Source organism: Argentina silus (genome assembly GCF_951799395.1).
Source record: "Argentina silus genome assembly, chromosome: 17".
In the NCBI taxonomy this organism is placed as follows: domain Eukaryota; kingdom Metazoa; phylum Chordata; class Actinopteri; order Argentiniformes; family Argentinidae; genus Argentina; species Argentina silus.
In genome coordinates this window covers 5,076,487-5,085,067 of record NC_139671.1, presented here as the reverse complement: position 1 = coordinate 5,085,067, position 8,581 = coordinate 5,076,487, and positions in this window count along the sequence as shown.

The following is an 8,581-nucleotide window of genomic DNA, read 5'->3' as shown; positions in this document are numbered from 1 at the left end:
CGTTTACGGTATTTCACTCTTTCAAGGTAGTTCTTTCATCTCTCCGTCAGCTGAATTCCGAGAGGAGAACTGTGGTTTACCATGATGCCCTTGTTTGAGCCTTGCTATGTCTGCAGGTTGAGGTTGAGGTCAAACGTCATTGGGGTCAAACTTGAGGTCGCTGGTGTTGCATCTGATTGCTATATTGCCCAAACTCTGAACATCATAACAATCTGAGCTTCACAGCAACTTAACACTCTGTTGAAGTAAACAAACAGCCCCTCAGCCTCCACACAGTCCCCTCCCCCTGGCCCACATCTCTCTCTAAATCTCCCAATTTAACCCTTTCCCTCCTCTGTCTCTCTCCCCCTCTGCATTTCCATCCCTTTCTCTTTCGAGTCTCTCTATCTAACCACCCCCCCCTCTCTCTCCCTCTCCCTCTCCATCTCCATCTCTAGCCTGGGCCTCAGTTCAGTTTACACAGGCCCTGAGTTTTACTGTCAGCTCTGTGTAAGAAAAGGAATCCCCGCTGAGACTCAGGGCTGGCGAGGGAGACACAGCTGGTGCCCCCTGGCCCTGAAAGTGTTCCCCCCTCTTGCTCCCAGCTGACACTGGAAATGAAAACCCTCCAACCTCTTAATCTGGGGCATCTCAGAGGCATAGTATCACTGTTACCATGCCTTCACTTGGTGACACACACTGTAAGCGTGGGGCACAATGCTAATTATAAAGTGCTTTCCAGTCTTTAGTAAACAAATTACGCCAAGCGGGATGTCTGTACACTCAACAGTGACTTGGTTAGTGGCTAATATGGGTATTGTAAGCGCAGGTTCAATGCACTGATTCTATAGCATTTATTGGGGTAGTTTAAAACATCACCTCTCTTGGGCAGGTATATGACGACAACTAAAACATCACCTCTCTTGGGCAGGTATATGACGACAACTAAAACATCACCTCTCTTGGGCAGGTATATGACGACAACTAAAACATCACCTCTCTTGGGCAGGTATATGACGACAACTAAAACTAAATGAGGATGCAACAAAAGTGACAGCGCAGTTCTAAGTTGACACTTAGAACTTTGCAAACTTGCAAGGTTTGAGTTTGGGCCAAAGTGCATTACTGCCTCTTTAAATTTGATCCATATGACTCGTGTTGACATTACAGTAATCTAAAGTATATTCCATACTATATATAAGTGTAACTGGATAGTGGATCATATGCAAATAGAAACCAATGAATCATTCTGGCAGCCTCTTGTTCATGCTAATGGTTGATGTAATATTATATGGTTATGAATTAGTTATTGTTACCAAGCAATAAGATAAAGGTTCTGTGGCAGGTGCCGTGAGCTTCGCTGGGTTGAGATATCCTCAGTGGACGGTGATGTCACTGTTTCAAGTGTTAGATAAGAGTTTGATAGGTCCCCTGTGTAGGCTTGTGTTCATTTGAGAAACAGGTCAAGTAAAGGTTCTTATCAAGAGTTGTAGGCAAAGTCCTATGTGCCGGTTTGAGGTAATCTTTCCCCATGCATACATATACTTAACACGCACACACACACACACACACGCACACACACACACACATGCACGCAAAACATATTTTTAAGGCATTTTTACTGGCCTTCTTTTGGACTGGCTTACTCCTCTGGCCTTCTGTTGCTTTAACCCTGAGTTCAAAACCAAATGGAGCGCTTCCAGACCATAGCAAGGCGCTCCTCATCTCTGCATGTGTTTTCACTGCAGAGATGAGCGCCGTAATAAACAACCCCACATGGGTCAAAACACAGACATAAAGATCAGATCTTTTCTCCACACAAACCTCATCCAGACCACAACATTTGTCTCTCAGCCAGATGGATTGGGTGTGAGACTATTGCACTTCTCCATTCAGCCAAGCAGCTTTCTGTGTTGCTGCATAGATATACGAGTGTGGAAAGCAATAATTTAAGGCTGTGTTTTTTATGTACTGTTACTACTGTATCTATACAGAACGTGTGTGAGAGACTGTGTGTGTGTGTGTGTGTGCGTGCGTGTGTATTTATAGAGAATGGTGCAAGCAGCTGGTTATCATTACTCATGTTTGTGTGTGCTCTACTCAGCTCTCCCCCTTTGGCCTTCTGTAATTGTCTCTGGAGCCATGGGCTGCCTCCATGTGCACAGCTGAGCAACTAAAAGTTTTATGTTCTCTACTCAAAGTCTGTGCCAGAGGAACAAGCTTACGATCACCCCCCCCTTTACCCAGCAGTCTTTGCCATTTTCTTCGTGCCCTCAAAGTGGAAAACTATTATCTGTTGCTCAAAATGTGTTACTAGTGTTGTGATATAAAACTAAGTGGGGCGATAGCTGTGTCACCTAGCATTTCCCAGTTTAGCTGCGCCTTGAGCGAGTTCTCCAAATACAGACAATTTGCTGGTTTACGCTGAACCTGAATCGTGATTGCTCTGTCAAATCAATCATGCGTTTTGCTGATTCGCACAGAAAGTTTGTGTTACGGTTTGTCTATTGTTTAACCAATCGTGACTACTGGGCCCTTCTCTGTACTTATGTTGTTATTGTCTAAAGGTGCGTGACAGCACATCATCTGCCGCCAATAGGCCAAATACAAATAGCAGATTAGATCAACAATTATTATTTTTACATTTCTAGCATTAGAAGCGCATTGACAGTCAATTTCTTTGTAATTTTAAGAATTCTGATTCTGGATCAGGATGTTTTCAATATCAATAGGCTAATTGTGCTTCATTTCATCTTTTTACGTGACATTCTCCAGAGACATTTAATCTTTTTTTTTTAAATCTTTTTAATCCCCACATTTCAAAACATATTTGAAAACGAGAAAGTAAAGGGGGAAAACGTCAATAGTGCCCAAAGTAAACTACAATATACAACTTGTAAAGTTAGAAGACTTGGGTATAGTCTTGACAGCAAAGCGCTATCAATACAACAGTGATGTGGGATTTTCCTTTCAAACAGCGGTTCAGTCTCTTCTGCTTCTCTCGTGACATCACTTCCCACCACCATGTTCAGTGTTTATTTTTGCATGGAGAGCTCTGTTTTGTACGCTTTGCACTCATGATGTGTATTCACACAATATATCGTTTAAAAAATAACATTCACAGAGAAAATCATGGCAGTTATAAATTAGGGTGAAATCATTGCACATTTTAAATATCGCAATTATGTGTGTATCGAAAGTAATGTGTGTTTTTCCTGCCTTTGCACTGCCTAAACCTTCTATTTTGCTGGTTTTAGCTAACACGCCATTTACCTGACCGCTAGTGGAAAGTAAGGTGATTATTGGAGGACATCTGAGTTCAAGGTAAAAAAACTTAAGTGTGCTCTAAACCTCAATTGCAGAGGACGGAGCAGGACAGAGCAATCACCGTTTAAGCAGCTGTGAGTCTAAACTCTGTATCGTCTCTGTTGGGTTTAGACGGCATGACTATGCTAAGCTAGCTGTCAGAGTAATAGCCCCAGTAAGTGAATGGAATACTTACAAAATACATGATTGATTTATGCCCCGTTTTGAGATTTTAGAAGAACTTGCACTTCATAAATACAGCCAGGTAATATGCTTGTCAAATTCGATGTCAGGCCGGTGTTTCATGAACACTCCTCTATTACCGCTATTCAACCCACCCGAGCGCAGGCAAGCTAGTACTTCAGTGCTGTGGTATTTTCACCAGTTACGGCCGACACAAATTGCCAATACGTCTGCGTTTGGACTTGCGTCCCTTTTTGTGCCAACTGAAAATAGAGCCCATTGTGTCAGCCTAAGCCTGAGCTGAAAGGTCACCACTTAAAAAGATCATTATGTCCTGATAAGAGGTCAGAAAAGGGAAGTGGGAACGACAGACGGTTGTGAACCCTGTAAGTTATGGAGTGCTACTTAGTTTCTGACTCAATGCTTTGTGATTTTTTCTTTTAAGCTGTATGACCAGGTACAACTTATCACCATGGAAAACTCGATAAACCACAGAACGTCGACAGGACAGTGTCAATATTACAAGGCTGTGAGGGTTGCAAAAGGATTGTGACTGATCTATCCCATTTTGTTCTTTTTCAACATTCATTGCATCTGTCCAGAAGCCAAGCCCAATACCAGTGCTGGGGAGTAGTTCCACTACGTGTAGTTCAACTATCAGTCAGTTGCAGTAGCTTGGTGGTACTGTAGTTAAACTAAATTCAAATCCTAGTAGTTTTTCCTGTAGGTAACTACTTTTTTGCCATGTAGCGGTGTCATGTGGACTGGTCATCTTTCAGTAACTGACTGTCGTGTGTTGGATAAGGTAGTTTCGATGTAGTGAGTGAGTGAGTTTGACAAACTATATTTCTCTCAAGCGTAGCTTTAGTGGAGTAAAGTATTCAGACCCCTTCACTTTTTCCACATTTTGTTGTGTTATAGACTCAATTAAAAATGGATTAAATTAAAAGAATTTGCCATCAATCCACACACAATACCCCAGAATGACAAAATGAAAACAGGTTTTTAGAAATTTCAGTTAATTTATTAAAATTTAAATACAGAAATACCTTATGCACATAAGTATTCAGACCCTTTGCTATGACACTCTTAAAATGAGCTAAAATGCTAAAATGTCATCAACAAGTCACTCAGTAAGTTGAATTGAGTCCATCTTAATGGAAGGATAATAGTTCATGTAATTTTGGAATGAATATCTTTGTTTTAATGGATTTATGGCAAATTCTTTTAATTTAATCCATTTTAAATTGACTAACAAAATGTGGAAAAAGTGAAGGGGTCTGAATACTTTCCCAAGGCACTGCAGCTCAGTCTTGATGCAATGTTGATCATTGTCCATGTAAAGGCATCTGGTTGTAAACAGCTTTACAACCAGGCAGAGTCTTTCGGATCAATGACAAACACAGTGTCTTCTCTTACTGATAAACTACATTCGCCCATTGTGAGTCAATGTGACGGAATAGGTGGTAAATTCACCGCAACCATTTTTAACATGCGCGTCACACATTGACTACTTCAGACAACACCATAATCTCCACAACTACAAACAATTTGCTGTGGAGACGAGCTTAGATTGTGAGTGGGACTAATGTCTGTCTGAGTGGGTTTGTTGTCTGTGTGTGAAATGAGGGTGGGAAGCTGACAGGGAACATTAACTAAACATGTGGTGTACATGTGAGTTAATTACTTTCACCATTGTACCAAAGACTGTACAGCACAGCACTGACACTCGCATACTGTAAGACACAGCGCTTGGCCCACCATTACAGCTACTGTTAGAAGAAGAAGAAAACTCTCTACATTTTTTTGTGGGGGGGGAGGGGGACTGGCTGTTTAACCCTATGCAGGTGGGTAAGCAAATTAGTGTTGTCAGGACACTGTGCACCTCATTCCTGGACGTTGGTCCTGAAATCATTGTCAGCTTCCTCCCCCTTTTCTGGCCCCTTAATGATGATAAGCGATTTGGGAACTGGGTAGGGAGCAATGGGGAGGTAGCAGAGCATGACACTGCACCAGTTTGACCCCTGTTCTCTGCTAATAAGTATTGAATATGCTAGCAGTATATATTTGTTAATTTAATCTAATCCAATCTTCAAGACAGTATTGCCTGATTAGAATAGAAATGTATTGTTGCAATCACTATACACAGCCAGGCATAGGAGGTATTGGCACAGGTTTTTATGCTTATGGTCAAATGTATCTAAGAATCAGCAAACTAACCAACGATACTCCTCATTTATCATGATGCACTGACAGTATTCAGTATTGAATCCCTATATTTATATATTTATATAGTATGTATCCCTACCCAATACTTACATGTCAATTAATAAAAACGTATTACATTGTTCCAATGCACAGCGGCAGAAATTATATATGGCAGTGTTCCTCAGTGATCCTTTCACGATTAGCCTCAGTAGTTAGCAGAAATTAAATGCTAGTGAAGTGTGCAAAAACGCACTAATGTATCAGTCTGCTGACTTCTCCTTTCATCAGTTGAAGCCTTAATAGCTGCTGGTTGTCTGCTCTGCAACACTAAATCCATTGAGTCAGCCCTGTTTCATGCGTTCCCACTCGGCCAAGCTGTTAGCACATTAAACTGGACCCTGAAACAAGTGGGGGAAAAGCACTCAGGGAAAAAAAACGCTGATTCTGCAGTGTGAATAACGAGATTCACAGGTTTCAGATTTTGACCGAAGCCCCAGAGAGACGTTTTAAAAGCCATTTCCATGCTATTTAATTAAAAGGAAATCACCCATGAATGTGTTTCAGAAAAAAAAGTGTTATTTTAGTGCGGTTTAGGATGTTGCTTACCAAATACCCTACCTAGTAACAAGGCATCGGTTGTCATAGATGTCAATTGCCATGTACAATGTAATTGTAAAATGAAACAGACTGGATTAAAAGTCAGAATAGCATACGTATTTCTCATCAGCTCACCATTGTTATTGTCCCAAAATATAATCATTTTGCGCAAAATAGCCTCATAGATATCATAATATCAAGCTTAGATGTACTTCTTGGAACAGTTTCAAAGTGAATTTTTGGTTTTAATCTGAATTTACTACAAGGATATCTATGAGGTTTATATGCACTAAGTTATGATATTTTGAGGCCGTATCAGTGCTAGGTTGATGAGAAATACAAAAAAAAAATGCGTTTGGAGAATAATTCCATTTTAAAGACAATCTGTATGTTGCAGGTAAAACAGAGGTGGTAAGAGAGATCACATGTTATTACTGAGATGTCCTGACAGGGATGTGAACACATGCGTTGGCTCCCCGGGATGAGTCACAGGGGCAGGTTACAGGGGGAGGGTGTAACCATGCTACTGCGAGAAGCCCAACCTGAGACCTGCAGACATGTATTGGCCCCCAAGCTAATGCGGAGGAGAAGAGGGGGGGCATTATTCCAATGCACAAGATTGGATGAGCTCACCCATCAGTCATCGAGAATTAAATCTCTGCAAATCTTGAGCTTGGACGCTGCCATTGGACGTGACGCAATGCTAGCACAATGTGGGCAGTATAACAGCTTTCATTGATCTCCATGTAAGCATTCCTTCAATGGCTGATGGCAATGCCAGACAACCAATGGCTGTAGTGGAGCAGGGCCGTAACGTAAGCAAATAGTAATATATTTTAATTTTAATTTTTAATAATATTTTAATAATTTGTTTTTGTTCATTGACAGCACCACACGTGACAGAGTTTCAGCGAATCAGAGGCACTCCATCACACTTTCACACAAGTGCTTTTGCCACTGAGCCAAACTCCATTTAATCCAAAATCCAGATGCTGCTCTCTCTGGAGATAGGCCAACTCACTGTGTCTCCCACCAGAAACCAACCAGAGCCGCTGACATGCAATATGAGTGTCAACACCAGGGCCACATGAATTCACATAAGGGGTTTGCAGTTCACTGCCATATTCAAAGCATTGTTAATCACTTAGCACAACCAAGGAAACAAAACCTGTTTTTTGGAGCGACATACAATACATCGTCAAACTGAAGCTTTAAGTTTCTCCCGGTCTGCAGAAGTCATAGACTTTGGTTATTAGCTTGTCTCTGTGGTGAAGGACTGTCGTGGTGGAGGAACATAAAAAAAATCTAAAATCTGACAATAGCATCCTTTAGGAGACCCGCAGGGGTAGAGACAAGAGGTTGGGTGTTATTCACCAGCTAGTGTCGTTCCCAGACAATTCCGCCCAAATGGGCAAAAGGTCTGGTGGACCAATGCGTCAAACTTGGCCATAAAGTTAATAGAAAGAGTGGCGAAAACACACAGTACATAGCCACGGTGCAGCGCCTGAATACCTGTCAGATATGCTTTCAGTTTACAGTCCATCGAGACCTCTCAGGTCCTCAGACACTGGTCTTTTAGTCATACCCGGGGCGAGGACAAAGAAATACGGGGAGGCAGCTTTTAGTGTCTATGGTCCTCGCCTCTGGAATAACCTACCTGAGCTTAGGGTGTCACAATCCATAAACACAAGAAACCTCAAGACACACCTGTTTAGCTCAGCTTTCTCTTAATCCATTTACACTTCTATTTTTGTTTTCTTTTTATTTACCATGATTTACTCTTAATCCATTATTATTTCTATTTCTATTCTATTCTCTGTATATATGTATGTACGCTTGTATGTTCTGTACTTTTTTCAATTTGACTGTTAAGCACCTTGTTTTGCAATTTTGTATGAAAGGCGCTATATAAATAAAGCTTGATTGATTGATTGATTGATTTTGCTGTGTAGAACAGTAGACAAAGAGATTCCTATGACTCTGTCCTATCTGACTTCTCAGAATCATTATGGGAACGTTTTCTTCCCCCGAGGTCAGGGTAGGTGAGTAATACTAAACATGTAATTTCATGTAAGTTGTTGCCATGCTCAAAAGACACAGTTATCTAACCCTAACCCTAACCCTATGGTATGTTTTGTTGTTAAAAGTTAAACCATCTTGCTTAGTGGTCTATATTTCACAGTGTTTTTTTGTCTTTTGTTTCAACCTTTTCAACCTAAGCAAGTCAAAACCCATGGGTGTGTCGGTGTGTTTCACAGTGATGTATTAACCGACAAAGATCCTTTTTGGATCGGATCTTTTTCGTGTC